General features: G+C 37.4%; 1 non-coding gene across 1 annotated transcript; it reads right to left on the reverse strand.

The window, feature by feature from the left end:
• Window positions 1–398: 398 nt before the first annotated feature.
• LOC101713402 (hypothetical protein) lies at window positions 399–1,409 on the reverse strand. The gene has a single exon (XR_015453187.1). It is a non-coding gene; the product is annotated as a hypothetical protein (transcript).
• Between the last annotated feature and the right edge of the window lie 14,978 nt (window positions 1,410–16,387).

The following is a 16,387-nucleotide window of genomic DNA, read 5'->3' on the forward strand; positions in this document are numbered from 1 at the left end:
TTAACTGACAGGGGCTGAGGATGGAGGAGCAGTGTTTGGGAGGCCGTCAGAGTCTCTCGACGTAGAAAGCTTTGCCCATCTGCTGTAGTTCCTGCTGGCACTGCTGATGCTTCTCAAACATCTGGCACAGGGCAGCCCGGCAGACCAGCAGCAGGTGTCAGTCAGCCAGCACCAACTCCTGCTCCATGGTGCCCTGCAGCTGTAGGACAGCATACGGGTTTCTCCTCTAGCTCAGGGTCATCTGCCACATGCAGTGAGTATGTGAATTCTGCCACCTGTCAACCATCTTCTTAAGTCTCGAGGCCCTCTGCAAGGTCTCAATGTTCACCTTTGAGATTAAGCAGCCTGAAGCAGGGTGGGTAAACTCTGACCAAAAATATGGGAAAAATTTTAAGGTAGGTCTGACAAAAACCTACTAAGAATGCCATCTGAATTTAAATCCACAAAAAGGTGCTATTGTGGGAAAATTAAGTCTCAGCTAATGTTCTGAAAATGCCGTAAGGAAAGGTGGGGTGAGCCTCAGGAACAGGGCTCTGGCTGCTGAGCCACATGGCCCCCACGCCCCCATGCAGGGCAACTTGCAGAGGGCACTGCCTGGCTCAGTCTGCAGCGAGTCCACCCTCTGCCCCATCACAGAGTACTCTCCAGTGTGTTGTAGTTGTCCTTAAAGCTCTTCAATTCCAGAAAGAGCTTGGTGTGCTTGCTCTTCTGACTGGAGGGGAGGTATGTCACCTGGATGGTCGTAGGGGAGACCTCAGGGGACTGAGTCAGGTCTTTGGCTGCTGACTGGTGTTGTCGCTGAGAGCTCCCAATTCGTGCTTTGACCACAGTGGCCAGCTCACTCAGGGCCTCCTGATAGCGCAGGTACTCACTTTGGCCAAAGACTCCCGTGCCATAGCTGGCTGTCTCATAACCATCCAGCAGGGTGCCAATGAGGGCCTTGTGCGCACCCTTGAAAGGAGTGCTAGTGTTTCGCAGATCTAGCAAGTAGGAGCGGAAATTCTTGCCCATCAAGGAACGAGGATGCCGGCCTTCAGCATGAAATGGGATCTCAGAGGCACGGATGGCATCCAGAGCTTTCATCCTATACAGATAGTTGTAGCAACTTTGATTTCCCTGGGTTTCCAGCTGTAGCAGCCTTGTGTTATCATCTGCAAGGAGCTGTGGTTCATACTTGATATCCTGAACCCTGGATAGTCGAGTATCAATCTCCTCTTTCAAGTCCTTGGGGGCGTTGTGTCCCACAGGGACGTGAGGTCCCCTTCTAGATTTCATTGCAAAGCGCATGATTTGCCTCTTCACAAAAATAAACAGCAGTACAAATACCAGGCTCCCGTAGGGCATCACCAGCACGACATTCACACTGGACAGCCAGTTACTGCCGGACTCCATGGCCTCCCTCCCCGGGCAGAAATGCTCGGGGTCCCCGCTGCTTTGCCTCGTCAGCCCAGGCTCCGCTGAATGAACAGCGCCTGGGCTCCCTGGAGCTCCCGGGCCATTTCCTTACGGGGGAAGACCAAGTCAGACCCGGCCTGGGAGCGTCCAGCGCGGAGACGCAGAACACGCATCAGCTCAGCGGAAGCGGGGGCGGAGCATGTGTCACCTCCTGTCATTCTTCTTGCTTCCTGGCTATTGAGTTGAGTGGTTTGCTTTTCCATTCACTGACCCCATGAGTTGTCATCCTCAGTAGAGGCCCAAACTTAGGGAAATATCTGATCTTAAAGGGGAAATTCCAGGACTGTGAGCCAAGGTAATCCTTTTGCTAGGAATGGTAGGTCAGGCCTGTAATCACAGCACTTGGGAGGGTGAGGCAGAAGGATTGCAGCAAGTTTGAGGCCAACCTAGGCTACATAGTGAGTTTAAGGACAGCCTGAAGTACAAAGCGAGACCCTGTCTCAAAAAAAAAAAGCGCCTGCTTTTAATAAGTTAAATGTCTCAAGTATTTCGTTGGAGTAATGTAAAGCTGACTAATACACTTACCAAAAATTTTATTCTTTTAGAGCTTTTACTTTTTAGTTCTAGATTGGCTATTAGATTATTTTTATAGAATTTCTTTTCTGCTAACATTGACTATCTTTTTCATCTTCCTGACCATAATTTTCCTGACATATAATAATATAGTTTTTAAAAGTCTCATTGCATTAACTCCAATGACTTGGGCATATATTTGCTTCCTTTTCTTCTTTGATAACAATTATGTTTTCCTGTCTCTTCATATGTGTGATAATTTAAATTATTTTAGTACTTTTAACATTTTATTCTGTATATTACAAGTAAAGTAATCATATAAAATAAAGTTGTTTTAGTGTTACTTATGAGAAGTTTACCAAATTAAAACAAAGTGTGCATCAATAATGAACTACCTAAAGGAAAGAGATAATGTATAGAAAATACAATGAATCTTTTAGATCTAAAACGGAAAGGTTTTCACAATATATTAGTTAGTATAAAAAGTATGGTAAAGAAGAATATATTCTTAAAGAATGAACAAACAAGAAAAATTTCAGGAACCATAAACAAAAGATATATAGCCTCAGTTCTTTAATATAAAAATTACAGTCTCAAAAAAGTCTTGAGTAAGGCACCTTTTCATTCATTTACTATTTCATAAAAGTTGTACTCCTTCCTAAGCAGAAGGAGAAGGGGAAAAAGAAGGGGTAAGAAAGACAAAAAATGAGAAGAAGAGGAGGAAGGAAAAACTGAGGGAAAAGATGAGAGGAGAAAATAAAATAAGAAAATAAAATATTTGAAAACCACAGCATCAGTTGGAACTGTTATGATTTAAATCTAGCTGTCCTCCAAGAGCCTCATGCCATCATAGGTGGGGCTTTGGAAGGTGATTGACTCTGAAGGTGCTATAGCAACTGGCTGTTCAGAGGTGGGGACTGGTTAGAACAGGCTAGTCCCTGTGGTGTAAACCAGAAGAACTTTTTTTCTTTCTTTCTTCCCAGTAGCTCCTCTCTCTCTCTCTCTCTCTCTCTCTCTCTCTCTCTCTCTCTCTCTCTCCTTCCTGAATGCCATGATGTGAGCAGCATTCCTCGACCAGACCCTTCCACCATGCCTTCCTGCTTTGGAAACAGCCAAACATGTACTGAAAACATGAGCCTAAATTAACCTCTTCACCTTTCAGTTGATCATATTAGGTATTTGTGTCTCAGCAATGTAGAAGGTGACAAAGACATGAGGCTTAGTGGTTATCATCCATAACAGTCAAATTTTTCTTAGAGGCAAGGTCATTCTTTGGGAAACCATTAAAACATTTACCTTTAAATTCATTTGTTTAATAATAAACTTCATTTCTATTTCAGATTGTTTCTACTTTTATAATATATAGCCAGGTACATATTAGGTCAATTAAACCATATCTTGACTCAATTTTGCATTTAAATCAATTTTGTCATGTAGTATCTGATTTAAGTGTAGTAAAATTTTAAAAATAACATGCTGGATGAGGAGAGTGACCTCATCAAATATAAATTATATTCAATCCTTTACCAACCAATGTTTTAAAATAACCAGGTATAAATAGGCAATATGACAAAAGGTATGTTTTAGGGTGGTAAATAGTAGGGTAGCCAGTCTTCTACAGGTTTATTTTTGACTGGTGTGTCCTAAGTCCTAAAATGTGCTTTTAGGAAGATATTCCTTACCTTACATCTAGCACCTAGAAATTTTACTGAGAAGAGCTTTTCTCATTCCTAACTTTGCTGTTCCCTGAATTAGAAATCTGCTAGTTTAGCATTATAAGGTCAGAACTGACAGGTAATTGCAGTGTCTCTTTTGATTACCAACTATTAACTCTTATCTGTTGTTATTTTCCTTAAAAGAGTTTATCTTTAAATGACCTTTTGCTACTCCTGTCATGCCGCTTTGTGGATGTTGTAGTTGAGGACTAGCAAAATCATTCCACTTCCTCTGAATCATTTCATCTGAAGTGCAGGGGTGTGGATAGGAGGAAAACCTAGACCATCATAACCATGAGAAAGCCTTACAAGAATATATCTACCTTAGAATGAGGTAGCTTAAATAAACTAAGGCCTAAAGTCAATGAATGGTATGATCAGCACTAAAAATAAATATCAAAATCAGGTATACTGTGAAACAGTTTTATAGCTTTATTGTGTAAAAAGTTGCATTTTGTATTAATCTTTTTATACCTTTATATGTATTAATTCTGTACCCAATTCTCAACTAAGAAAGTTAAATAAATGTGAAGAACTTAAAAGATTCATAAGAGAATATGAAACATGTTTGTACAATTATCAATTCCTTTATGATATTTTATGAGAGAGGATGAGATATAAAGTTCTTTATTGAATCTAAGTGATATTTAGACTCAAATAAATATTATTGTGTTTCTCTGCTGCTGTTTGCATTCTAGTACAGAATATTGAACCTTAGAACTCTTCATTGACTCAGCAATCTGTGGCAAAAATTTTTCTACCACTGTTAAGCAAAACACAATGTAAATGGATAGATATACTGATCTGGTAATGCTCTGAATCAGCAGACTATGTTCTGAAAGCCAAAGGCCAATGTTTTTGTAAACATGATCATAATAGCTTCAATAATGTCTCACAGAAAAAGATATGTTGAAGTCCTAACCCCTACTTCTTGTGTATGTGACTATATTTAGAAATAGGCTATTTGCAGATATAACAACATTGAGATCATTAGGATGGCCCTAATAGAATATGACTTACATCTTATGAAAAGAGGAGAAAGCTAGGTCTGGTCATTCATGCTTATAATCCCAGGACTCCAGGAAACTGAGGCAGGAGGCTCAAAAATTTGACCACAACTGGGGCAACTCAGTGACTTAGACACTGTCTCATAATAATAAATCAATAAATAGTGCTGGGATGTAGCTCAGTTCAAAAGCCCTGGGTCTTGTGTACATAAAATGTACCAATAGATGAATTTAAGGGGAAAAAAACCCTGGGTTCAATCCCTGGCACTGGGTAGGGTGCAGTGGTAGTGGAAGAGGAAAGATGCAGATAGGACATAGACACAGAGAGAATATCATGTGATGATACAGGCAGAGATTGGGTCTATAAACCAAGGGATGCCAAAAATTGCTGGCAATTCAAGAAGCTAAGAGTGAAACTTAGAATAAGTTCTTTCTTAGGACCTTAGAAAGAATGTCCCTACCAACACTTTAATTTTAGAAATCTGGCTTCTTGGACCACGAGAGGTCAAATTTCTGTTATTAAACCATTAGGGCAATACACTTTGCTAGACTAGGTGTTGTGAAGCAAATGATCAATGGACTCAAATCCAAAAGGAGAGAAGGAGGATACATTGCTGAACCTAATATCTCCTTCATTTTTGGATCAGTTTTGATTGCACAAAAATTGATCTCCTCTTGTGGGTCATATTTTCTCCTTCATTTTGTGAATTTTTTATTGGATGTTAGACATGAATTTACTATGTTAGGTGCTGGGTACTCTTTGTTTTCCTTAAGTATTTGTGAACTTTATTTTGGATAACAATTAAATTTTGTGGAAATAACATAACCATAACACGTTTGGGTTTTAAGATTAATTTTTAAGGTGGGAAAAGACCAGTGTGTAGTCTAAGGCTGATTATTCCCCACCTCTATATGTACTCTATTCAAAGCCCAATAAATTTTGAAGTTTTGTGGTTGTAAACAGGCACTATTATTGGCCATGTGAACTTTTTGAGCACTATGATTAGTAGTCCTCTTCGTAGAGTTTTTCAATGACCCCAGAAGATTTCCTCAGATGCTGTACCATCAATACTAAAGTGAATACTTGAAAAGCATCCTTTGTGAGTCTTATTGTCACTTTTGGTATAGTTTTATTCTCTTTGGTGCTCTTTCCACACAATTTGGTCTACGTATTTCCCAAGACTCCCATTGTGAGACATTAAGAGATCAATTTGTCACAATCATAAGCCCATTTCATTCCTTATTTCTCAAGGATCACTGTCATTTGTTGCCTGATATATATTTGTTACAATCCACTGTTCTACAATTTCTTGTTCTTTTACTTTCTGGATACTCCAAGAGAAACAGTAAATCTTGTCTCTATTTCCCCATTTTGAAAGGGACTGAAATTCCCCTCCTGCTTCCATGTTAAATTTTTTTTTCTGTCTAATAAGTCAATGAACACTTGAGTTATAAAAAAAGTTGCACATTTAAGTTGTGAAGAATTTAAGTTATGAAGAAAACTGATAAAATTATGGAGAGAAAAGAAATATAGGAAAAATAAGAACTCACCAAAACATGAGTTTTGCTTTTTAGAACAAAACTAATACCAATTTGACCTACTGGCATTAGCCTTGGAAGAGAGGGCTATAAATAATAATTTCCTCAAATTTGACATAAAACTAAGTCAAAGTAGCATGAAGTGAAACATAAAAATCTCAAGAGCATTAAATGCATCAACACTGAACATAAAAACATAATAAATATACTCAATTCCAAGGGACTGTACTTGTGCTGTTTTTTGTTTTGTTTTGTTTATGATGAATATCACATCTTCAAATCCCATTCAATCATGGATGATTAGTTAAATTCTACCTTTAAAACAAAAGAAAAGGACAGATTCCTAGACAAGCATGAATTACCAAAGTTGAATTAAGAAGACCTAAATATTCTAAACAACCCAATATCAATCAATGAAATTGAACACATAATTAAAACTTACCAACCAAGAAAAGCCTGGGTCCTGATGCCTTCACTGCTGAATTCTACAAGACATTTAGAGAGGAACTGCTGACACTACTGTTTAAACTCTTCAATGAAATTGAAAGGGAAGCGATGCACCTGAAATCATTCCTGAAAGCAAACATCACCCTGATCCCCCAAACAGAGAAAGATTCAATCAAAAAAGAGAACCATAAGCCAATCTCACTAATGAACATAGATGCAAAAATCCTTAAGAAGATACTGGCGAACAGAATCCAGAAGATCATCAAGAAGATCACACACCCTGATCAAGTGGGATTCATCCCAGGGATGCAGGGATAGTTCAATATATGCAAATCAATCAATGTAATACACTACATCAATAGAGCCAGGGACAAAAACCATATGATCATCTCAATAAATGCAGAAAAAGCATGTGACAAAATCCAACATGCATAAATGATTAAAAACCCTACAAAAAATCAGAATAGATGGTCTCTACCTCAATCTGATAAAAGCCATCTATGAAAAACCAACAGCCAATATCATACTAAATGGTCAAAAACTGAAATCCTTCTCATTAAAATCAGGAACAAGACAAGGATGTCCACTATCACCACTCTTGTTCAATATAGTTTTGGAAACATTAGCCATGGCAATTAGACAAGAGAAAGAAATAAAAGAAATAAAGATAGGAAATGAAGAAGTCAAATTGTCATTATTTTAGATGACCCCAAGAACTCCACCAAAAGTCTTCTAGACTTAATAACCAAATTCAGTAAAGTAGCTGGATACAAGGTCAACACACAAAAATCAGTAGCTTTCCTCTACATGAACAACAGACTCACTAAGAGAGAAATAGGGCAAAAAATTCCTTTCACAATAACATCCAAAAAACTGAAATACCTAGGAATCAACCTAACAAAAGAAATCAAAGACCTCTTCTCTGAAAACTATAGCACTTTGTAAAAAGATATTGAAGGGGATATCCGAAAATGAAAAGACATCCCTTGCTCCTGGGTAGGAAGGATCAATATAATGAAAATGGCTATACTTCCAAAATTGCTATATAGATTTAATGCAATCCCAATTGAGATCCCAGCAGCATACTTCATAGACCTTGAAAAAACAATCCAAAAATTTATTTGGAGCAAGAAGAGACCCAGAATAGCAAAAGCAATTCTAGGTAACAGAGACATGGCAGGGGATATTACAACCCCCAACTTGAAACTCTACTACAAAGCTATTGTGATAAAACAGCATGGTCCTGGAAAAAAAACAGACCTGAGGACCAGTGGAACAGATTAGAAGATGCAGAAACAACTCCAGACACACTCAGCCACTTCATCTTTGGCAAAGGAGCCAAACACCCTCATTGGAGGAAAGATAGTATCTTTAATAAATGGTGTTGGAGAAATTGGGTTTCAATTTGTGAAAGTCTAAAACTAGACCTATATTTCTCACCATGAACTAAACTAAAATTGAAATGGATTAAAGATCTAAACATACAAACAGAAACTCTGACCTGGCTGGAACAGAGGTTAGGTAGAACTCTTGAAGACAGTGGTGTAGGAAAAGATTTTATGAACAAAACCTTAGTTGCCCATGAACTAGCAAAAACAGTTAACAAGTGGGATCTCTTTTTACTAAAAAGCTTTTGCACAGCAAGAGAAACTACCAGCAGTGTGAAGAGACAACCCATAATGTGGGAGAAAATGTTCACCTGCTCTTCCTCAGACAAAGGTCTACTATCTCGAATCTATAAAGAACTTAAAAAAATCAGATCTCCTAACTTTAAAGACTCAGTCCAAAAATGGGCATCTGAAATGAACAGACATTTCTCAGACAAAGAAGTAGACATGGCAAATAAACATATGAAAAAATGTTCAATATCACTGGTCATTTGAGAGATGCAAATGAAAACAACACTGAGACTCCACTTTACCCCAGAAAGAATGACTGCTATCATGATATCAACCATCAACAAATGCTGGCGGGGCTATGGGGAAAGAGGAACCCTGCTCCACTGCTGGAGGGAGTGCAGACTGGTGCAACCACTGTGGAAATCAGTATGGAGATAACTCAAAAAACTAGGACTGGAAGTCTCATTTGACCCAGCTATTCCCCTGCTGGATATCTTCCCCAAAGAATTAAAAGAATCAAACCACAGTGATATATATCCACCCATGTTCATAGCAGCACAGTTTGTAATAGCTAAAACTTGGAAACAGAAAAATGGTCATCAACTGGAGAATGGATCAAGAAAAATGTGTGGGTTTTTTAAATAAAATGGAGTACTACTCAGCTATAAAAAATGAGAAATTAGAGACATTTATAGCTAAATGGATGAACATTGAGGCGATACCCTTAAGTGAAATAAACAGGACACACGTGTAAATACTGAATTGTTTCTCTAGTGTTAGAAACTGAAAGTGTAGATAAGGACTAAAAGGTATAATAGATAATATCAAATAGGAAGAAAAGGGGCAAAGGGGAGGGGGAAGTGGGACGGTAGGGGAAAGGAAAGAAGGGAATGGAATTAATATGAGAAAATGAAAAAATGGAAGCAAAGTCTTTGTAAATAGGAGGGATAGAGGGATTGAAGGGAGGGCAGGGGAAGGGGAAAAAAATAAGAACCAAGAGAGTATGTAAAGGTGCATATCTCCAATGGTGAATGTCATTATATTGTACACCTAAAATGTACCAATAAAAGGATATACATATAAAAAAAATTCTACCTTTATAAGATAGATGCCCAAGTAGTTCTCAGCTTTTTCACAACTGTAGAATTTACAAGACAAAAAAACTAAAGTACTTTATGATATTGTATCCTATATTATTAACTTCTTTATATGTTAAAACCATCACAACAGAAAATAACATCTTTCTCCATGTTGTTAGATGGCTTCATGCATTTCTTTACCTTATTTTCTTGGACTTACACTAATTTACTCAGTACATTACCTTAATCATATTTTACTTAGTATAATTTATATATTATGACTATTTAGTTTATGTAATGAATTTCAATCTGTCTTTATAAGTCAGGTGTAGCCAACAGAAATGGATTGTATTTATTCATTTATAAATATATATCTGTTTTAAATTAAGACTGCTTGTGAAAGGCCAGTAAATGAACCAGTTGAGAGTAAGGAAGAGAAGGAAGAGAAATCTAAGCTAACATTCTTTGGATGGATTGCAACTTGCAAAAACAGATAAACAAAATGAGAATTTCAATTGTTATCACCAGAGATATGATATTAGCTTAAATGGATAGAGAATCAAGACTTCAGAATGAACCAAAATCTGGGCTGAAATTGATTATATGGAGAGCATAAAGAAAGACAGAAAGTTCTTAATTTATGCAGCTCTTTAGTCTATCAGATAATTTTATGACTGGTGTGTAATAAGGATGAAAGTTTCTCTGTAAGCTGAACATCTAATTAAGTCATGATCTTTCACTGAAAAAACTCCCATCCTCATTGTATTGTAATAGCACCATGGTCATTAAACTAGTGGCTGTGTGTGTGTGTGTGTGTGTGTGTGTGTGTATGTGTGTGTACGTGTGTGTATCTGGTTTCCAATCTTTACATTTGTCTATCTTGAAGTTATAACATTTATATGTACTTAGGATTACATTATTCTCTACAAAATAAAAATCTGTATTTTTATTGAGCTTTTTTGATCTACAGGTTAGAGAAATCGACATTATTACCCTAGTAATTTTCAATTTATGAATATTTTATAGATGTATTTATTACACTTTTTGTGTTTGTTTCACTATGATTTGTAATGTCCTGTGTGGACATTCTTTTCATGCAACTACCATTTTTTATATTTATCACTTTATAGTCATTATTGCTGATTTATCATTTCCTTTTTAGTTACACTCTTTTAGGCTCAAATTTTCAAACATTTATATAACTCCAGAAACTTCCTTATGCTTTCCCAGTTAATCCATAATTCCCACTGCAGCTAGATATTCTATTTTTAAAGTTCTACCATATAATAATATTATTTGTTCTTGAACTACATACGAATGGAGTTATACAATGTGTACTCTGCTGTTTTTTGCTTCTTTATTCAGCACGTTTTTTGGAGAATCAACAATATGATTATTTATACAGGTATTTTTTCCTTGTTTTAATGTGCAAATTTTGTGACTCTACTAAGCTAAATCTTCTTATCTGTTCTTGTACTGATGAGCATATGGTTATTTAAAATTTATTATAATTATGAATAGAACAGATTTGAATTTTTGTAAGTTGTCTTTTAGACACATCTTTTCATTTAATTTTGGCAAATATCTAAGAGAATAACTCATGGAGAAGTTTTATGGTTAGATTTATCAGAAATCCACAATGTTCCAAAGTGATTTGTTATTTTCTACTTTTTTCAGCAGTGTGTAAGAGTTCTAGTGATTTTATATTGTTGTCAACACTTGACATTGTCAGTCTTAATTTTGGGATTTTTGATGAGTCTATGGTGTCACTTTATTGGGCTTTTATTTTTAATAACACTGGTGACTAAAGATTTCAATCAGTTTTTTATATGCTAATTGGACACTCAGATATTATCTAAGGTAAAAGTTGTCTTTTAGCACAACGTCAAAAAGAGGGTTGCCTTCTTGATGAACTCTTTGTATACTTTAGACACAAATCTTTTAACAAATGCAAATATTATATGTATTTTCTCCAGTATGTGACTTACTTATTGACTTTTCTAACATTGTCTTTTTGTTCTGCTGATATTTTTACTTTTAATTTTGAAGTTCAGACTCATTAGGAATTGCAAAAAAAACCATGTACAGTTATGTCCCATTTACACTTAAATTAGTTTTCTCCAAAAATTAACAACTTGCCTAGCTAGAGGGAAATATCAAAACCAGTAAAATGTTGGTGTCATTTATAGAGCTTATTCAGATTTTGGGATTCCACCAGTTTCACTCATACACATGTATGTTTATCTGTGCAACTTTATCATATGCATAGACTTATGTCATCACTACAACTAAGGTATAATATAGAATGTATGTGCATTTTTCACAAACATTAAAGTTACTTCAGCTATGGGTAATGCAAGAATCCTAATAACAACTTCTCAGCTCTTAATTTTGTTTTCATTAATATTATTTTAATTTTTGAAGTTATTTAACATAGCCAGCTAAAACATCTACTTCAGAAACCACACTTATATCATTCATTTGTGCCAGGAAAAATAACAACATAACTGCACTTGTTATTACCTCTGATGTATTCACTTAACACCAGTGGCTCTAATATTCATAAACATACTCTATTCAAAACTACAAATGGTGCAGGAACTTTATTAGTACTTGTATACTGAGCAATGTGAAGTAGTATTTCTATAAAGAGGAATGCATTCTGTTTAAAATCATGTATAAGATTAACTATGAAACAGATGGCCAACAACACATAGATTTAGGAAAATGTCAACAAAATAAAAGTCTATCATATTTTCTTGTCACTTACCAGTTATTTATTGTTTTAATGATGCAGTTTTAAAATAAAAAAAACCTTTTGTCCATGGTACATGCACAGAACTTTACAACTCTGAATGTTATCTGTTTAAGGAGGGCAAGATGGAGCATACAAGAAATATTCTTGAAGCCTGAGCAAATTAGCTTTCAACAGACCCACAAAAGCTAATTTTTTTCAAACTGAATGGTCCCTAATCCATTCAGATGGTACAATACTATCATCTGACAAAACTGCTGGTAATTTCTGAACTTCTTTTTAGGCCTGGGAAAAATCTTATTTCTTAGAGATCACAATCTACCTTATACGATCAGGCTTTAGGATATTCAGTCTAACTTGAGAAAAGCAACTGCTGGTACCATGTATGTATTTCTATAAAAAGTCCAGAAATCTCAGGCTAAGATCTATTCCCCTGTCTTCTCTGAAGCAGTGTTGCCTCAGGTTGTCCACAGAGATGATCTTCATGGCTAAGTTTTCTGCCTAGCTAAAGGATCCCTTATGCCCACTCCCAAGACTATGGTGGATCTTATCTTGACCAGTTGTGTGATGCTGGTGATGTAAATTCCCATCTAATCTTGCTATTCTCTTTTTGGTATTATAGATTCAGTGTTCTTTCCCTCCTATCTTTGGATTCATATTTTCAGAAATTGTTTCAAATTTTTATTTCATTGCAAAACATAGGCCCCAAATCTGTTTTTTCTCTTGAAAGGGAAGGAAAAATAATTCTTTTATATTCTTTGTCTAAGAAATATACAGAATAAAAAGGCTAGTAAGTAAACTATTTTTCAGAAATCTTTTACACACACACACACATAAACACACACACACACACACACACACATATATATATGGTACATGTGTATATGATTTTTTTTTTGGTACTGGGGATTGAACTCAGCGAGGCAGGCACTGCAAACACTGAGCTAAATCCCCAGCATTGTTTCTATGATTTTTTAAAATATTCTATGAAGATTTTGATAGGATAAAAAGAATGACTTGTTTCTTTTTTTCCTGAAGAATATGGATGTGTCAAAACTTAATTTATTGAGAAATAATAGTTTTTGGATTGTTATAGGCTTTTGGATTCTTATGAGCTTTTTTTGAGGAGATATATTTACATAGATTTGAACATTATAGGATATATACATGATTCTAATTCAGGTGTATAAGATATTCAGTCTCTTGATTTTCAAATTCAATTAACAGTGCTTATAACTTGACATCAGAATGAGCCAGGGTTGGTGTCCTGAAACTTCTAGAAAAATCCTCACATCTGACATACTCCACACTGAAGGAGTGCCTGACTCCAAGGGACTTTATATGTACCAAACATTTGGAAATGTGTCTAACAAAAAAGAAATGTAAGTCCCCCCCCCTCCTCTGGCCTCCTGGCTGCACAGCTACCTGGTTCCACATTACAGAGGCACAGGGGCTCATGGATGCCATTGTCCTGTGCTCTAGAAGATAGAGCAGAAGTGAACAACAGAAAAAGGGCCTCTCTCAGGCTCCTTGATGAAAACTGAAGCCACTGGAAAAGTGAAGAGAATCTCTGCAATAAAGGCACACCAGACCACTGTACTCAATAAGTTGGAAGTATCATCACCTCCCATAAGAATCTGGATTATCTTCAGGGGAAGTTGCAGCTGGAACCTGCAGTAGAACCTTGCAGAGTTCAACCCTTCAGGAGGACAGAGAGCTCAACTTGGGACTTGCTAGAAATCTGCCTGAATCTCATGGGTCTGCTACTGGCTTGCTGAGACTCATTGACTTATATCTGCACACTGCTGCCCATGTTGCCTATTGTGAGAGCAGAGACATACCCTGAAGGAGGCCCTTCATTTTTATTTTTTATTTTCAAAAATTTTTTCCTTTTATTTTTAATTTTTCTACTCTTTTCAAATTTTTATTTTTCTCTTCTTTGTTTTCTTTTTTTTCAGTCTTTTCCTCTTGTCTTCAACAGTTTCTTAGAGTTTGTGTGATCTTCATGGGTCCTCTGGCCTCACTGGTAACCTTTCTCTATCCTTCTACCTATCCCTCCCTCCCCAACTCCTTCTAACTCCCCATCCTGAAGTGTAAAGTTGCTATATTGAAGAGTATATGCTATAAACATATGCTAGGCTGGTCCTCAAATTTGATTTAATACGCACAGTTAAAGGTGATAGATTAATAACTACCACAAATTGTCCATTTTCTGAGCTGTGTTTGATGCTACGCTGTTGCTGATTGTATCACTTGGGCTAAGGTGTTTTGATTGATCTGATCAATTGATCTTCGTGGTATAATGAAAATGAGAGAGCCTCAGAGTCATTAGAGACCCAAAACCTAAAGACCAGCTATATCGGGAAGACACCTCTGAGAAGCAATCATTCCATAAGGGTTTTAAATACATCAACAAAGATACTTACAATAAGCAACTTCAAAGTATCAACCCAGGAACTAAACTAAGGACAGTACCAAAAACAAAAATGAGAAGATATTTAAGCAAGGCACAAACTCAGACTTCCACCCCTCAAAAGGCAAATTCTGGGGGAAGTGAGGTGGAAAAGTCTGATAATCAACCACCTGGACACCCTGAACTGATAGCACAGGAAGTAACAAAACAAATGAATGATGCTCCAGGAAAATAGAAAACAGAAATAAATTACCAGATAACTACAGAAATGGTGAGCAGAGTGAAAGACATGATTAGAGGCTCCAGAACAGAAACAACAAAAAAAAATAGATGAGGTCAGAACCATGCTGGAAGCAATGAATGCCCAGCATAAGAAAGAAATGGAAGTCACAAGGAACATGCTGAATCAGCCTGCTGCAGACAGGCAGGTCTGTGCATGCACAACGGAGGTTGCAAGTCACGCGGAACATGCCGAATCAGCCCGCGCCCCAGCAACAAACCACTGGACCCACTCCCCCACTCCTCTGTACAGCCACCTGGTTCCACACTACAAAGAGGCACACCAGACCATGGTACTGAGTCCCGCTGCTCCCTCCCAGAGGTAGGGGCTTCTGAGCTGCTGTCCCACTGCTCCTGGTCCAGAGGAAGGGGCTTCCTGGCCACCATCACTCCTGCAGCTCCCAGCCCAGAAGAAAGGGCTTTTGGGCCAACCTCTGTCCTGCCACTCCTGGTCCTGAGGAAGGGGCTTCCAGGCCACCATTCCTCCCAACACTCCCAGCCTAGAAACAGGGGCTTTTGAGCTGCCATCCCACTACTCCTGGTCCAGAGGAAGGGGCTTCGAGGCTACCATCTCTCCCACTGCTCCCAGCCCACAGTAAAGGGATTTTGGGCCACCATCCCTCCTGCTGCTCCCAGCCCCTGTCCCATCTCTCCCAGGTCAGAGGAGGTAATCTGTGCAGGTGTCAACAGGCCCCTCCAATCAAAATGAGAAAACACATAAATAAGTCTCAAAACCAGTCTTCCAGATCACCTACAGCAACCCCAAAGGGAAATAAGATGGAACACTCTGATACTCAACCACTTGGACACACTGAACTGGCAACAAAAGGGGATCGGGAAAAAATGAAATCAGAAATAATTTCTCAGAAAACAGGAGAAATTGTATTCCTACTGCAAGACATGATTAATAAATCTAGAGAGGAGCTCAGGAACATGATGGAATCCCAACATAGGAAACAAATGGAATCCATAAAACAGATGCAAATTGATTTCCAGGACATGAAAAACTCCATTGAAAGTCTACACAGCAGAATGAGCCAGTGTGAGGACAGAATTTCAGATACAGAAGATAAGATTGCAATTAGTGACCAGGAAAAGAAAAATTGCTTCAAAATTATAAGGGAACATGAGAAATCAATCCAGCAGCTGCTAGATGATGCAAAGGAGAATAACATAAGACTGATTGGAGTCAATGAAGAAACAGGACAGAGTGCAGATGACATAAAAAAAAATCTCTTCACAGAAATAATGGCAGAAAACTTCCCAAGCAGGGGAAAAGAGCTTGACATACAGATAAATGAGGCATACAGGACTCCAAATAGCCTGGATCAAGAAAAATCTACACATAGGCATATAATTGTTAAGATTCCAGAAACTCAACAGAAGAACAAAGTTCTCCAAGCAGTCAGAGAAAAGAAACAAATCACATACAAAGGAAAGCCCATCAGAATCACAGCAGACTTCTCAACACAAACCATCAAGGCAAGAAGAGCTTGGAGTGACATATTCCAAGCCCTAAAAGAAAACAGCCTCCAACCTAGATTGATGTACCCTGAAAAACTATCT

This window comes from Heterocephalus glaber, unplaced genomic scaffold, assembly GCF_053883595.1.
Source record: "Heterocephalus glaber isolate CG9 unplaced genomic scaffold, H.glaber_assembly_v1.0 deba00001457, whole genome shotgun sequence".
In the NCBI taxonomy this organism is placed as follows: domain Eukaryota; kingdom Metazoa; phylum Chordata; class Mammalia; order Rodentia; family Bathyergidae; genus Heterocephalus; species Heterocephalus glaber.